Source organism: Bufo gargarizans, chromosome 6 (genome assembly GCF_014858855.1).
Source record: "Bufo gargarizans isolate SCDJY-AF-19 chromosome 6, ASM1485885v1, whole genome shotgun sequence".
NCBI classification, from domain to species: Eukaryota; Metazoa; Chordata; class Amphibia; order Anura; family Bufonidae; genus Bufo; species Bufo gargarizans.
Window position 1 is genome coordinate 161904730 of NC_058085.1, and position 16532 is coordinate 161921261.

Here is a 16532-nt window from a genome sequence, read left to right on the forward strand (position 1 = left end):
CTTAACAAAGAAAAAACCAGCGGCAACAGGTGACTTTGAGGGTCGTATGTGTCCCTTTCTCAGACTCTCAGAGATATAAGCACGCATAGCGATCCTCTCAGGTTGGGAAAGATTGTATAAACGAGATTTAGGCAGCTTGGCGTCTGGGATGAGATTAATAGGGCAATCGTACTCCCTGTGCGGGGGCAAATCCTGAACTCCACTCTCAGAGAAGACATCCGAAAATTCAGAGAGAAAAGATGGTACAGTCTTAGTAGCAACCTCAGAAACAGATGTCGTGAGGCAATTCTCTCTGCATAAGTCACTCCAACCATTTATTTGCCTTGCTTGCCAATCAATGGTGGGGTTATGTTTAGTGAGCCAGGGTAGCCCCAACACTAGAGGAGTCGGCAAACCGCTAAGGACGAAACATGACACATCCTCAACATGAGCATCACTCACAATTAAACGGATATTGTGAACTATGCCCTTTAATGACTTCTGAGAAAGTGGAGCGGAATCGATAGCAAACACAGGAATATCCTTTCTCAAAGCGCACACCTGGAAACCATGAGTTATCGCAAAGTGATTATCAATGAGATTGACCGCTGCTCCACTATCCACAAAAATCTCACAAAAAATGTTCTTGCTCTCTAGCGCCACCCTAGCCGGCAGGACAAAACGGGAACTACAAGCAAACGGAAAATCTTCAATCTCCGCCTCAATCCTGCCAATAGTAACAGACGGAACATTTTTCAAAGATTTTTTCCTCTTTGTTTCTTTATTATACCCAGAGAACTGCCTGAATCTCCTAGAGGGACAAATATTTGCCAAATGATTAATATCTCCACAACAAAAACAAACCCTCCCATGCGGGCTGAATCTTCTATTGTCAGAAGCAATCAACCCCAGCTGCATGGGCTCCTGCTCAGAAGGGGCTGACAGCGACTGAGACCCCTGCGCAGAGAATGGGACCGCTGCACAGTCCTGGGACCGAGTATGACAGGAAGGAGAGATCTCTTCTCTCTCTCTAAGACGCCTGTCAATACGAACGGCCTGAGACATAGCAGAGTCCAAAGAAATAGGCCTTTCATGAAAGGCAAATGCATCTTTCAATCCCTCTGAAAGACCATGGCAAAATTGACTTCGGAGTGCAGCATCATTCTAACCAGTATCAGCTGCCCAACTCCGAAATTCTGAGCAGTATATTTCTGCGGATTGTTTACCCTGGCATAGGAGACGTAGTCTAGACTCCGCCAGAGCAATACGATCCGGATCATCATATATCTGACCCAGGGCTAAAAATAATTCATCCACTGAACGGAGGGGCCGTGCCCCCTCCGACAGCGAAAAGGCCCAGGACTGAGCGTTACCCCTGAGCAGCGATATAATGATCCCCACCCTCCGCTCCTCATCACCAGAAGAATGGGGAAGAAGGCGAAAATGGAGTTTGCAAGCTTCTCTAAAACGCACAAAATTCTCACTACCCCCGGAGAACGTATCCGGGAGCGAGATCTTAGGCTCAGAACAAGCTCCATGAACGCAAGCTGAACCGGTCACTTGAAGCTGAGAAAAAGTCTTACGGAGGTCAGCTACCTCCAATGAAAGACCCTGGAAGCGTTCAGCCAAAAGTGAAACCGGATCCATGCTTAAGACGGTTTTGGCGGCTTATAATGTCACGGAATGTGTATAGGTAACAAGGCAAAGCAACATGTATAAACGACTCGCTGGATCCAAAAACTAAGGAACCAAGGGAGACCCCTGCAGAAGACCTGGCACTTTCCCTGGCTGCTCAGCCTATGCAAAGATCCGAATGGTGGAGGTTTGCATATCCACGAACCTTGACTATAAAGCCCTGAGCACCCTACAATAGTGAGGGGACACGACCACCGGCTCCCTACACAAGACACGGAGGGAGTCAGGGTCACCTGGGATCCAGCAAACAGATATTAACAGATAAAGGTACACTTAGCTTTGAAGCAAACAGGAGGACAGATCAGCGTGCACACACACTCCAGGAAGTAATATAAGCCGCCCAGAAAAGCATTCTGGGGAGGCATTTAAAGGGAAGCAATTAACACATGACAGCTGAGAGAGGCTGACGAGAGGAGGAGCTGAATACCACAACACAGAAATTCAAGGAGGAGGTTCTGAAAGGCCTCTGTCAGAGCTTCTCAGCTGTCTGGTTGTGACAATATGGCAGGTGGTAAAAAAGCCGAAATCACCAAAGAACAGGAAGACAACATGAAATTTCATGGGAACTGTATATCTCCATTTTTGCTCCTTTCCTCACAGCAGTTCTTTGTAGGAGCACTCTAACACCATCATAGAGGGTGCTTGTAAGTTGGAAGTGGTTAGATGATACGTATTATCAACACCAGAGGGCATGAGTTTATGCTGTACTGCTGATATGATGTTACCTCTACATAGTTACCTCTGAGTGAAAGATTATAGTGCAGTTATTAATGCCTTTTCACCACTTTGGGATCATATATTGTCATATTTTGTTGCTTAGACAACATTATAGGTTTTCCACCCGTTACACAATAAGGTGTTAATCATTCTGTTTATGATAGGGCAGTTAGTCTTGATGTCAAAGGCTTTCCTCCCTTCCAAGCAGAGTTGGGGTGTTGCGCCGGGGCTGGCCTACCCTTCCTACCCATTTGGTGTGGGTGGCGGGTTGGGGCCGGGTGGAACGCCGTCAACTCCTTTACTGCTTATATCAAAGTCAGTTGACAAGTGTTTGTTCACAACTATGATTCACTGTACAATGTGTTTTTCCCCAGTTCTTTACCTGTTTAAGGCTCTTGAAAGCTCAATACTTACGTCTTCATTAAGGTATGGCTAACTTAAACATATTGTCACATAATGTGAACGGAATTAACATCCCTCAAAAAAGACGTCAGATATTTAACCTGCTCTTAAACAAAAAAGCAGACGTTGTCCTTTGGCAAGAAACCCACTTTCGTCATGATCATATTCCCACACTACCCACGACAAAGTACTCGCAGTGGTTCCATGCAACACACTCATCTGCTTCTAGAGGGGTATCCATCGCCATAAGCTCCTCTATTCCATTTAAATTGATTAAATCCTTTATTGATCCAGGGGGACGCATGCTTATTATTCAAGGTACCATCTTTAATTTTAAAATTACAATAGCCAACATGTACTCTCCTAATACAGGTCAAATTCCCTGGTTGACTAAGGCCCTTAAGAAAATTAAGGAATTTTCAGAAGGTATGTTAGTAGTGGGGGGGGACTTTAATGTTTCACTGGACATCAGTACACCAAAATCTCATAACATCACTAAGAAACAAATGGGGAAACTAATGATGTCATTAGCAGAATTGCGTCTGTTGGACGTTTGGAGGACCATTCATCCATCGGAAAAAGATTTCACATATTTTTCCCATGTTCATAATTCATACAGTAGGATAGATTATCTTTTCTTGCCTGATGCATATTTAACATGTGTGAAAAGTGTGGAAATAGGGAATATAGTGATTTCAGATCATGCACCCGTAGCAATGTCGCTTTCTCTCCAATGTCTCCCACATAGAGCTTGGTCATGGAGGTTGAACACCACACTTTTAGAGTCAAAATCTTATGTGGACACTTTGGCAGATAAATTAGACAACTACTTTAAAACCAATGCCACCCCGGAGATCTCTCCCCCAATGTTATGGGAGGCCCATAAGGCGTATATAAGGGGGGAATTGATAGGACTAGGTTCATATGTTAAGAAGAAATCTACAAAGGAATTGATGTCCCTACTTTCCCAGATTCAAACACAGGAGAAATTACATAAACTAACACACTCTGAATCCCATAAAGAGGCCTTGGTTACACTTAGACGTAAAGTTAAGGATCTTCTTAATATTAAAGGTGCCAAATCACTGATGAATCTGAAAAGTAGAATATATGAACATGGAGACAAGGGAAATAAGATGATGTCTTACTTAATCAAAAAAAGAAGGTAAAAAACCTTTGTCTCCTCAATAAAGTCTAGTCCAACACTAAGGACGACCTCGACCCCTCTCATAGCTAAGGCCTTTCAGACATTTTACTCTAAACTTTACAACCTGCCAGCACCAGAGATACCTTCAGGGGCGGGTGACAAAACAAGGGCTTCTCTGATTGAGGAATTTCTTGCCTCGATTAGAGCACCCTTGTTATCAGAAGAGGAAAATGAAAGCCTCCTCAGACCCTTCTCCACAATGGAAGTAGAGAAAGTCCTCAATTCTATCCCCATAGGGAAGAGCCCTGGTCCAGACGGGCTCCCTATTATTTATTTTAAAAAATTTAAAAGGATTTTGCTCCCTCACTTTACAGATCTTTGCAATTCATTGCTGGGAGGGATGTCTCTAGCTCCCCAGGCCTTGAGGGCGCATATCACCATCCTACATAAAGAAGGGAAGGACCCGGAGGACTGTGGGAGCTACAGACCTATATCCCTTCTCAACTGCGACTTGAAATGGTGGTCCAAGTTGTTAGCGTCTAGAATTTCCCCCATGCTAAACAGACTCATAGATCCTGAACTAGTAGGGTTTGTGCCTGGGAGGGAGGGAAAACACAATATCTGGAGAGTGATCCACTTGATCTATAACGCCCATGTTAAGAAAACACCTTTGCTGCTGCTGGGAACTGATGCGGAGAAGGCATTTGACAGGGTTAGCTGGGATTTCATGAGAGCCTCTTTATTGAAATGTGGTTTTCCTCCTACATTTGTCTCAGCTATTTTTTCATTATATTCCTGTCCTATGGCACAGGTTTTGGTTAATGGTGCCCTGTCGGATGCCTTCCCCATCAGGAATGGTACTAGGCAAGGTTGCCCCCTCTCGCCCACCCTCTTTATTTTATGTTTGGAGATGTTCCTCCTTAAGATCCGACAGTCTGACAAAATTCAGGGTGTTTCTCTGGGTCAATACCAGCATAGAACTGCAGCCTTTGCAGATGACCTGTTAATTGTCATTTCTAACCCTGAAGAAGCCCTTCCCACAGTCATGTCCTTATTTGACCAATATAGTTTAGTCTCTAATTTTAAAATTAACTTTTCCAAATCGGAAGCCCTACAAGTTAATATCCCAAATAAGATTCTGGACACTCTCCAACGCGCATCATTGTTCAAATGGCCAACAACAGCAATCAAATTTCTGGGGGTTAATATCCCGACAGATTTGAGTCTGCTATTCAAATTAAATTATACCCCGCTACTTACAAAAGCCAAATCCTTCATTTCTTCATTAAAGGTGCCATACATGTCTTGGTTCGGTAGGAAAAACTTGTTGGCCACGTTTGTCCTACCCCAATTTTTGTATGTGTTCCAAGCCCTTCCGTTACATATACCTACCTCCTTTCTAACACAAATTAGAAGAACATTTACTTCATTTTTGTGGAAATCGAGACGGCCTAGATTGGCTTACTCGCTTCTTTCACAGAAGAAGCACAAAGGTGGCATATCGTTACCAGATATGTCTTTTTATAATAAAGCTATCCACTTAGCTAGATGGGCACTTTTAGCGAATGAAAAACTACAAGCTCCCTTTCTAGACATAGAGAGGATTCTTTTAGGTACACATAGGCATGCCCTAATGTGGCTTCCAGAGGCCCCTCTTTCTCTCTGTCGAGAAATGTGCACGCTGACAAAGAGTATGCTGATCTGTTATCGTAACTCTAAGATGGCTTTAGTAAGAGGAAAGTTGATCTCCAAAATAGCTCCACTAGATGTCCTTCCTTATCTGGTAGATAAAATCGGAGGAGATGACAAGAGCTGGTGGCATTCATGGGGAGATGTGAGGATAGGTGAAGTTATAGAAAACAATCGCTTTTTGTCATTAGAGGAAGCATATCACAAATTGGACAGAGGGCCTCCTGCCCTAATACATAGCTGGGACTTCAAAAATATATGCAAGAAATATATGAAAGGATCAGGTCACACGTTTTTGGAGCCCACCTGGCTCGAAAATTTCACGGCTCTACCCACTATTTTAAAAAAGTCACTTTCGGTTACATATAATAACCTATTATCTGATCTTAGCATTCCCAAGCCATATTATTTGCATCAATGGGAGAGAGACCTGGGCAAGATCCTTTCGGATACTGAATCCAATTATATTTTATCCCATGCACAGGGTTTTTCCTCTTGCGTTCGTTATCAAGAGAACTCATATAAAACCATTACCAGGTGGTACAGAACCCCTGAATATTTACACTCTATAGGCCTTTCACCCACAGATCAGTGTTGGAGATTCCAGTCCGGGGTAGGATCTATGATCCATATTTGGTGGTCGTGTCCCAGAGTCAAACAATTTTGGAAAGACGTTGAACAGAACATAAATTCTATATGTGCAACAGATATAACGTTAACCCCTGAGCTGGTGCTTTTGTGGATCCCTATCCCCAACTTTAAGCCATCAAAAGCGGATCTAATTACGCATATGATCGCCACAGCTAAGTTACTTATCCCAACAAAATGGAGAGATTCCTCCCCGCCAGATTTGAAGATGTGGTTCAACAAAATGCACCAACTACACAGAATGGAGGAGATGGTAGGATGGATTCATGGTAATAGGTCCAGATATTTAAAGACTTGGCTTCCCTGGAAACAGTCTCAGGAAGCTAGGGATGTGGAAGCTCTTGACGAGCTGGGGGTGGTATCCTCGTAGGAGTAACTGTCCCACGAATAAGTTTAAGTTCTCATTGTGTGAATTCTGTCGAGCTCTTTCATGAGCCAGCCTAACTCATTATATAGTGGCAATATAGTGAGTGTTTAGCAACCTTATACATTATCCGTGACTTAACAGATAATAGTGTATTAACTAATTGTAATCAGAGAGCCTACCTGTTCGTTTACCCTTATATTATTTTGTTCCCTTTTTTCAATTTTATGTTTTTTCCTTATTCCCCTACCTCTTCTTCCCGTAATTGTTAAACATGTGCATTGAAAATGTACTTGAACATGGATTTATAATGTAGTGCATACTGTATTACAATGTGGAAATGTAATTTTATGTTCTTAAAAACTCTGAAATAATAAAAAGAGATTTGCAAAAAAAAAAAAGCTCATGCATAAATTGCAACATTGCAGCTTTGTTTTGTGCAGAGCCATAACAGTGTTGCGATGGGGAAGGTGTGAGCCCTTTACTGTACCTCCAAATACCTCCGATTTTATGTTTAGGCATAAAGTTTATTATGCATACTATTATAGTATACTAATTACTAATAAGACCATTCATGAAGTAAATCTCCTCTGAACACCATGTTAACCCTATCAAAAAAAGATCTACTCCCACTTCTAGATTTGGCTGAAAAAATGCTCCAAAAACTATGTGAACAGAAGTGATAATTTCTAATGGCAGTAACCATATGTTTAGACATGTATCTTACATACCATAGCTATACCATAGAAGCAAAAAAGTCGTAAACCACTACATAGCTGCAAATAGCTACATGTGACAGTATGTACAGTATGTGGTTACAAATGTAACTGGTTGCTGAGCAGCAGGATGGAGGCGAAACTGTAATAAAATATTTGGTGCCGCAGACTTCAAAAAGTGCAGACCAAAAGTTTTGTATTACAATATTTATTCTGGAATTAAAGGGGTTTTCTGAGAGTTTCATATTGATGATTGACTATCTTTAGGATAGTCCCGCAATTTGTGATAGTGAGTACTTCTGCTTCTTCCTAGGCTGGTGACATCACATCATTAGTCACATGGCCTACCTAGGCACAGCTCAGTCCCATTTAAGTGAATGGGGCTGAGTTGCAACACCAAGCACAGTTGCTATCCAATGTATGGCTCTGTGAAGTCATGGGAGATTCGGTTTTGTCCTACTTTGGGTTAATCCGATTCTTTTTTCTGTTTACAGTAATAGGCCCCTGCACACGAACGTGTGTGATCCGTGGCCGTATTGCGGCCCGCAAATTGCGTGCCGCAATACACGGCCACAGTTCCGTGTGCATTCCGCATCACGGATGCGGACCCATTCACTTCAATGGGTCCGCAAATCTGGAAATTGCGGAACGGCCACACGGAACGGGACCCCTCAGAAGCCGTGGGGTTGAGTCCCGTACTTCCATTCCGCAAAAAGATAGAACATGTCCTATCTTTTTGCGGAACGGGTGGATTGCGGACCTATTAAAGTAAATGGGTCCGCGATCCGATGCGGCTGACCTACGGCCGGCAATCGTGCATTGTGGCCCACAACACGGGCACGGGTCACACACCCGTATTATGAGTTCCTGATTGCCGTATGTAAATTATACCGTATCTGTTCCACTTGCGGCCGAATGAACATGGCTGCTAGGAGTGTCACGCTTGTGCCGTTACTGTAAATAGTGGTGCATGCCGAACTGTATTACAGAATGAATGTGTTAACAGATGTGGTGCAATAACAGTTCTCATTTAAACCAGTCACAATGCCTTGCAGGGCTAGCTTAGCTAAATGTAATGATACCTTTCAATTAGCAATTCGTTGCTTCATTCTGGATAACATCCATATGCAAATAAGCAGATAAATGCACTGAGGGCGGGCCCAAGCCACCTTTACTCCTCCGGCTTCCTCTGCCAGCCCCTCCCTCTGTTTCTTAATTGAGAGGCCCATGTTCCTGCATGGTCACCTCACCTGCCCCTGTCTGAAAAGAAGGAGATGGAGGAAGCAAAAGAAGCAGGGATGCACAGGGGGTCTTAAGCCCTCCCTTAGTGCACTCAACTGTTGACTTGCATATGGATCCAAAGCACTTTGCATTATGCCTGGTTTAACAGTAAATGTATGTTGCACTTGACCACTGCAGCCAATCACTGGCCTCAGCAGTATATGGCAATGATTGACCTTGGATTGACCTTGGAAGCCAGTGATTGGCTGCAGTGGTCATGTGCGGTGTACAGACAAGCCATATATGAATGCAGTCATAACAAGAAAGCACAGTTAGAGGACACAGTATCAAGAAAGAACAGAAAAGGCTCAGGACCATAAGTATCCATGCACTTTGTGACAGAAAAAACATCTTGGAAACCCCATTAATAGCCATTTTAACATATATGCATTTTTCTTGCATAAAAATACCCGTTTTGTTATTTTATGCTTCCAAGTGCCTTTCTTTAGTGCTGCTGCTAATCAGTGCTGCTGTGGTTGACTCTGGACAGAATCATGCTTCAAGCTATGGAGAGGGCAATTGGAGATGTTCATACTAGGGTACAGATGCTGTAGGGAAGGTGGGGTGTTTTTGCTGTTGTTTTTCTTTTATCATATTCTTTACCTATAGGCTTGTGTCATAGATGCCGTTCTGATGCAGTTTTTGAGCCAAAGACAAGAGTGGATGCAGAGAGAGGATGAGTTTAAGTTTTCCCTTTATACTTTCCTTTTTTATTTGGTCCCATTATAGTCTTTGGCTCAAAATCTGAGTGTGCCATTCTAGCCTAAGGGTCCATTCACACTGCGGAATTTTCAGCGGCACTGCGCCAAATATCCAGCAGTGGTCTCATGGTGTCTGCTTCCTATTGTTATCAATGGGAGCCAGTGCTGAAGTCTGCGAGCCGGAGGTTTAAAGCCACGACCGTGCCAAGTCCCTTCTTGGTTCAGTATCCAGACGGAGACAGCTTGAAGCCATGGTCGGTGTCCGCTTGTGGCTTATCTACAATCAGTGGAGCTAAGCTACAAGAGGGTCTGCAGAGATAAAAGTGAACAACTGCAGCAGAAACCGCATGATTTTGACAGCGCCACTGTGTGAACATATGTACCTTAAAGGATTTTTCCTTTCACAGAAAACGATGGTATATTGCTACGATAAGCCACCACTTTCTACTACGGTCCATTCATTCTCAAATGCATTTTTATCTACTGTATTTCTTTATAGCTGCTATTTTTCATACATTACATATTCCAAAAGGGAGGCTTTTAAAGCTGGATTTAGGCAGCCTGCATTTGAGAACATACAGGGTCTAGCTGTCACATCCAATTCTCCTTGCAGCTGCTCACTCTGTATGATGTTCAAGACCTTGGACTAGTGACTTTGTATGTGGCATAAGGGCCTCTAGACGCTCGCAGGCACCAACGCCTAGGTACGACTGCCAGCTGTGTACCTCCTATAGCCTGAAGCTAATAGACTGTTAGCTCTATGGCAAGGTACACTTTCATGTCCAATAAAATGTATTTTACAGACATATTCTATATAACGGTACAAATGTTACCTTGATCCAGGTGCATTGAAAAAAATCCAGCCAGATTTATAGAACTTAGAGTCAAAACACTGGTTCTTATGACATTAGAAATGTATAATGCTTTATAAGTGAATGACTATGGGAAATGCAGCTGTGCTTACTCCTGTTCAAATATTAACATGTAAATAGTCTGAATTAATGACATGCTAATTAGTCATTAATTGCCTTTATGGAAATTATATTATAAATAGGCAACAGTAATCATAGCAGAAATGTGCTCTAAACGTTCATTATTCCCATATCGTAAACATGTTATTTTGTACAATATATGTAGCCCTCAACAGTAAGTTATAAGCATATTATGTCACCATAGAGTTCTAGGACCATATACTGTATAAGCATGAGGCAGCAGGTCAATCAGAAACTTAAAAAAGCACTCCCACAAAATATTTTTTATCACTGTCCTGTTAGAAAGGTGCATGATGTCAATTGTAACGAAGGAAATCTTCTAATCAGGGACTGTATTTGTGAGTTATCCACTCCCTTCTGGTGCTCAGCTGCATCATGCAACCAAAACTCTGACTCTTTCCCTTTGTAGAAAGGAAGTTAGTTTTTCTTTTCATCCGTATGACACCCATATCAAGATGTTGTGTTAGGCTAATTTCACACTTGCGTTAAGCTTGTCCGGAAGGTTGTTCTGGCAGGGGACTAGCCTTCCGGATCCGTACTAATGTTTGCACATGTGAGCTGCTGGAAGTCTACCCCGGCCCCATTAATTATAAAGGGGACCGGCCGCAGCACGGAAAACATTCCGAGAGACGGCTGGACAAAAACCTCAGTGTGAATGGGGACGGGGTGGACTACCGGCAGCACACGTGCCAGAATGGACTTCCGGACAAGCTTGACGCAAGTGTAAAAGTACCCTTAGTTGGAGCGTCAGATTTTCAGTCACATGACACAGCTGAGGACCAGAAGGGAGGGGATAACTCACAACTACAATCACCACTAAGATTACCTTCACTACAATTTACATCATGTTCTAACAGGCCAGAGAATAAAAAGTTTTGTGGGAGTGCTTCTTTAAAAAAGGTCTGCAGCATGTATTAAAATAGATCTTGACACAAATCATGTGTCATATCACTCCCATATAAGTGAAAAGAAAGCCTACGGTCATCTCACCAGGCAAGATCAGGGACCCCCATTGTCCACATTAGTGTGGGTCCCATAGATTTAAACAATTATATCATTTTTTTGTTGGATATGTCATAAATATTCGTACTGGGAACACCCCTTTAAAGAGGACCTGCCAGATCTTCTGACATGACTATTTTAGTAAATGTATTCTTCATGAAATAATTTGGGGGCATATTTATTCTCTTAAAAATCTGTGTTTTACTGTTTCTCTGTTATACCCCCTAGAAATTTCTGAATAAATTAACAATTGGGTATTACTGGTTTGGGGGAGGGTGAGTGTTACTCCAGTCTCACATTATCCAATCAGTTCTAACAATATTAGGCTATATACCAACACACATTTGGTGAGAGAATAGTAAAACCTAATTGCTTATTTATTCATAAATTTATAGAAGCAATAACAGATAAATGGTATATACATAGCCATAAAAAATATGCTGAAGAATTCTTATTTCATGGGAAAACAAGGTTTTACTAAAACTGACACGTTAGGAGTGGTGACAGGTCCTCTCTAATTCTAGCCAGGTATCCTCATGCCAACTGTTTCTTAAAGATAGATCCAGCTCAAAACTGACCAATAGAATAGCGTGGGGAAGGAACTAAACCTAACTTTGTATCAGAAAAGTCCACCATATAGTTCTACTGTAGAGTTGTAAGCTTCCTGCATAAACTTAAAGGGATTGTGCAGGCAATATATAGTATATACCTCAAGATAGGTCATCATATCAGATCAGTGGGGTAGGACACCTGGCACCCCATGATCAGCTGTTTGAAGAGGAGGCGGCACTTCATGTGAGCGCTGCTTCCTCTTCATTACCCTGTGCATTGTCTGCTTTGTAGCGGTGGCACAGTGTAATTACAGGTACTCGCTCCATTCAAGTGAGATTTTAGAGATGACAGGCAGTGTAATGAAGAGGAAGTAGAGCTCACATGGAGTGCCACCTCCTCTTCAAACAACTAATTGATGGTGATGCTGGATGTCGGACTCCTGACGATCAGATATTGATGACCTATTTTGAGGATGGGTCAATATAGATCGTCTACAGAACCCCTTTAATTTCCGCATCATTTCAAATCAATACCCTGTAAAGATTTATAATTGGAGCAGATTTATTAAATGTATAATTTGGAGGTTTGTAAAAAAATAAAATAAAAAAAGTGATGGTTTAAAAGTGGCCAATTATTTAATCTACATTTTCCACTTTTTCATTTTCCACAGCACCTGTGGAAATCACATGCTGATGCAGGTTCTCACACCCCATTAAAATAGACACTAGATCAATCTGAATTGAGACCATTCTCTTCAGGGACCCCATAGCTAGCATGGGCTGCCTCTAAGGAACATGTCTTTTACTCCATGCCTAATACATTTATGTCAATTGCTAAGCATGAAAGTGGCGATACCATGTTTTAGCTTTTATAAAATGTATACATGTGTCTAAAAGAATTTAAAGAACATACCAATATAAGAATAGCAAGAGGAACCTGAATGTTAAATCCTTTGTACCGATAAATCAAATGCACTTGGCCCACCGTTCTGATTAAAGTGATGGTTCCAACTCAAGACTTTCAGATGAAGGCGCACTTTCATACATTTATGAGCCCCACCAGTTTCAAAAATTAATGCATATGCCATAAAATTTAAAGGAGCAGTCCATCAGCACCACTTGGACGTCCAAAGATCTCCAAAGGGCAAAAGGCACAGGATGTTTTAAAGGTTCCTTCACTCTAGAGATAGGAGGCCCTAGCTTATAGGCCGCCACTAGGGTGTCAGTGAGCCTTGTATATTGTAAGCAATTCTCTAACATTTTCTGATTGGCATTTTGCAACTTTCCTTAAAAAAAGACTATTTTCCTTGCACATTTCTTCATATGTAGATTAGGTTTCACTGTTAACCAGCCCTGTGAATAATTTGTTACTGGCATATGATCGGCATATCACTCCTTGTAGAAAATATTTCTCTCCTAGTGCTACTGACAAATAGATTTTTAATGCTTTCATAGCTAATCTAATGTCTAGAAGTCCATGAAGCTATTATTTCTGCCTCAGACTGTACTGCACTATACTTACAATTTTTCATTATCAGAGCAGTCATCCACCAACCCTTGGTGTAAGCCATGATGAGGTGTGAGGCTAGTGATGAATATGTTGATTCTCACTGCCAGGAATCACTTCCACCTGCACTGTTCAATATTCGTGACGTCATCACAGAAATAATTGGTTTGCATGTTGTTCATGCTGATCTTTAAACTTCTAGGTCTCCTGTTCTTGGGGAGGTTAGGATCTCAATGACCTTCTCTTGCCATCCTCCTCCATTTGCCTGTGTCTATGGCAAACAAACACTTCTCAGGTGATCTCATGGATGTGTTTCTTGCATAAGAATCCATCTCATGGATAGTTCCCTTGCTTGTTTGGCCATCAGCTATTCTTGCTGACTCCCTCATAAACATGTAAGCTCAGTTTAGTCGACTGTGGATACAATCTCAATAGGGAGAGAAGGAATAAGCTGCTTCTAGACACTTCAACGTGTGGTTTATTTCCTTTGAGAGCAAAAGGATCAGGCACTAAAATTCTAAATGCTTATTCCCTCACCACATCCCTGGACAAATTAGATAGTCATCCGGCCCCTCCGAAATTGACAGGCTTATCTGACTTTACTCATATATATGTCCATATTTAGACTGTGCTCATACCAAACTCAGGCCATATGCTTTGCATGCATGTTTAAAATGTGCCATTGGATGTATGTCACCGGTGTATGCAACTGTATGCATAAAGTTTCATATGTCTGCTATGGACTGCTTTGTAAAATACAATTTAAAGAAAATGACAACTGAAAATACACATAAATAGAAAGGTACAAAGGAACAGCATATGCCAATAATGACCACTCTTTTCACTCACATATTGCCAATAAAGTCTATGGGTAATTCACCATTTACGTCATGAAATGTTCCCTATATACAGTATATGACAAACGTTCATCTCCGACTTGATGTATACACAACCTTATATGGTTTCCTCAGCCATTAATTGGGAACTGTGCAATTATATATACCTTATAGAGAGACCCTACGCATCTGCTAAGTGCTCAAAGCAGAGTTGTAGCTGGGCATTTGCCCTGAGTGCCAGGGAGGATACCAAAAGTCATTCTGACATGGCCAGGATACTTAGATACAGAACCAGCAAAGTAGACTGTTACACTAGGAGATAACATAGATTCTGAAGGGGAAAACTGGCGCTGAATTCAGAGGTAGCATGATGGAAACATCAGCAAAACCCATTATAAGTCAATGAGCTTGGCACCACTGGTGTCAGTAGGGAAACTGATGGATTTGGCAATGCATCATAGATTCCATTTTTAATGGAAACCATGATACAGATGTAAACAGTGCCTCAATCAGTTTGAGGGTCATGTCATAAAAAGACTGGAATCCAAAAAGTGATGGAATAAATTCAAAAAGTCATGGACCCACATGTCTCACATTTCAGAAGAGGGGTGTGTGTTTCAAGATTTCAAGAGCCCACTACATGAAGACAAACTATTTAAACATTATTTTATTTTTTTGCTATGTCACCTTTCCGTATGGACACACACAATTTCTTGTATTTATTGACTTTGAGACAATTTGAGCATTTGTCCTAGTAAACATCTCCTTTGCATCATACAGCATTAGGCAGTAGTGTTGCATTCACTGTAAGTTACATAGTAATACTGGAAACGTGGACATTATTTGTGACAATGAGCAGCTTTTTACCTTGTAGGCTTAGAGTTCTATATTTTATGTGTCATTTACTATTACATTATCATAATACGACGTGTAATGTGGAGCATGAGACGATAGTGTTAAGTAGTGGTGGTGGTGGTGGGGGGTGTTATAAAATATGCAATTTTCTAGATTATATTTAAACTTTTCTCTACACTGAGTGTATATTAAAACCTAAATTATTAATAGCATGCTACAACAGAAAGCACTCAACATGACACAGTGGAGAGACGTCGGTGTACGCATATACAGACCCAACATTAGTCATGCACTGGCTGCTTTAAACTGTTCCACAACAGCATAAAGGAATGCCATAACACATAAGGCACATGATAAAATGCACGTATGGCGTTCCTGTATGTTTCAAGAATTAAAAAAATAATATATATATTCAGTCACTTTAGATGGTTTTCTACCAAAATGAAATAAAAAAATGAAATAAAAAAAACACATCATAGTAATTCCCTTAACGGTTCCCTAAGCAATAGGGCAAGCGATATTACTCACGACCTTATCATGCATAGATTAAAACGTAGAGGTGTCAGCGTTAGACAGAGGGTACACTCGTATCTGAATCCCCGGCAAAGACATTGTCACTCAGAACAAAATGAATGGAGTCAAAGCAGCAGCACAAGCGTGCGTGTGTAATCACTTGTCACACATGAAAAGAGATGGGCACTGCTGCCTGCCTGGACCGTCGTGTCACAGAGAAAGGGAGGCTGCAAGTTGCTGTAGTCAATGCAGATGGACCTGAGACAAGACAACATTGTACAGGAAGTTTGCAAGCCAGATGAGCTGCAGAATGAAGCGTATGGTCTACGTGACCAACCCACCTTAGACTCCTTGAACCAGGTGTAAATCCAGCCTGGTGGCAGGTGCAAGGGTCAACGTATGGAGTCTTGCTTGAAGGAAACCCCTTTGGTGCTGATGTTTATGGCTGCAGGTCCCTCTCAGGATACTGCACTGAATGGGCATTCCCCTGGCTGTTTTACATCTTTGCTTTCAGAGTAAATCCACCTTGACTGGCATTTCTGCAGTCACCTCTGGGTAGCAGGCAAGGAAGCAGTAAGGCAAAGGCCACAAATGCGGTTTTAATCCGTAGCATTTTCTCTACTCCTAAGACAAGTGTAGTTACTATCAGGGCTTCCAGCAACTGGAGAGGCTTTACAGCAGCTGTGATAATGTGAAATGGGATGGGGAACAGAGACTGTGAGTGCCATCTGCAGGGAAACATGAGGCAGCAGAAGACGCGTAACCCTTTCATTGTGCCTGCAATGCTCTGCAGAAGGGGTTAAACCTTTACAATGCAGCAGATCATGCAATTTCTGCAGACGGAAAATGCATTGTATACGTATTTTATATACCCTGTCGAATATTTTTCCATGACTACAGGTCTGTGCAGCTGCGATGCAAATGCTGCATTGCTATA

The 16532-nt window shown here is 41.9% G+C and overlaps 1 protein-coding gene across 1 annotated transcript in view; it reads right to left on the reverse strand.

The window, feature by feature from the left end:
* The window catches only part of LOC122941006 (cGMP-dependent protein kinase 2-like), a 322377-nt gene extending 306159 nt beyond the window's left edge, over window positions 1–16218 (reverse strand). Inside the window, exon 1 of the mRNA XM_044297977.1 lies at window positions 15937–16218. The gene's annotated coding sequence lies outside the window, so the exon portion shown is untranslated. The remainder of the gene's footprint in view (window positions 1–15936) is intronic.
* Window positions 16219–16532: the final 314 nt, after the last annotated feature.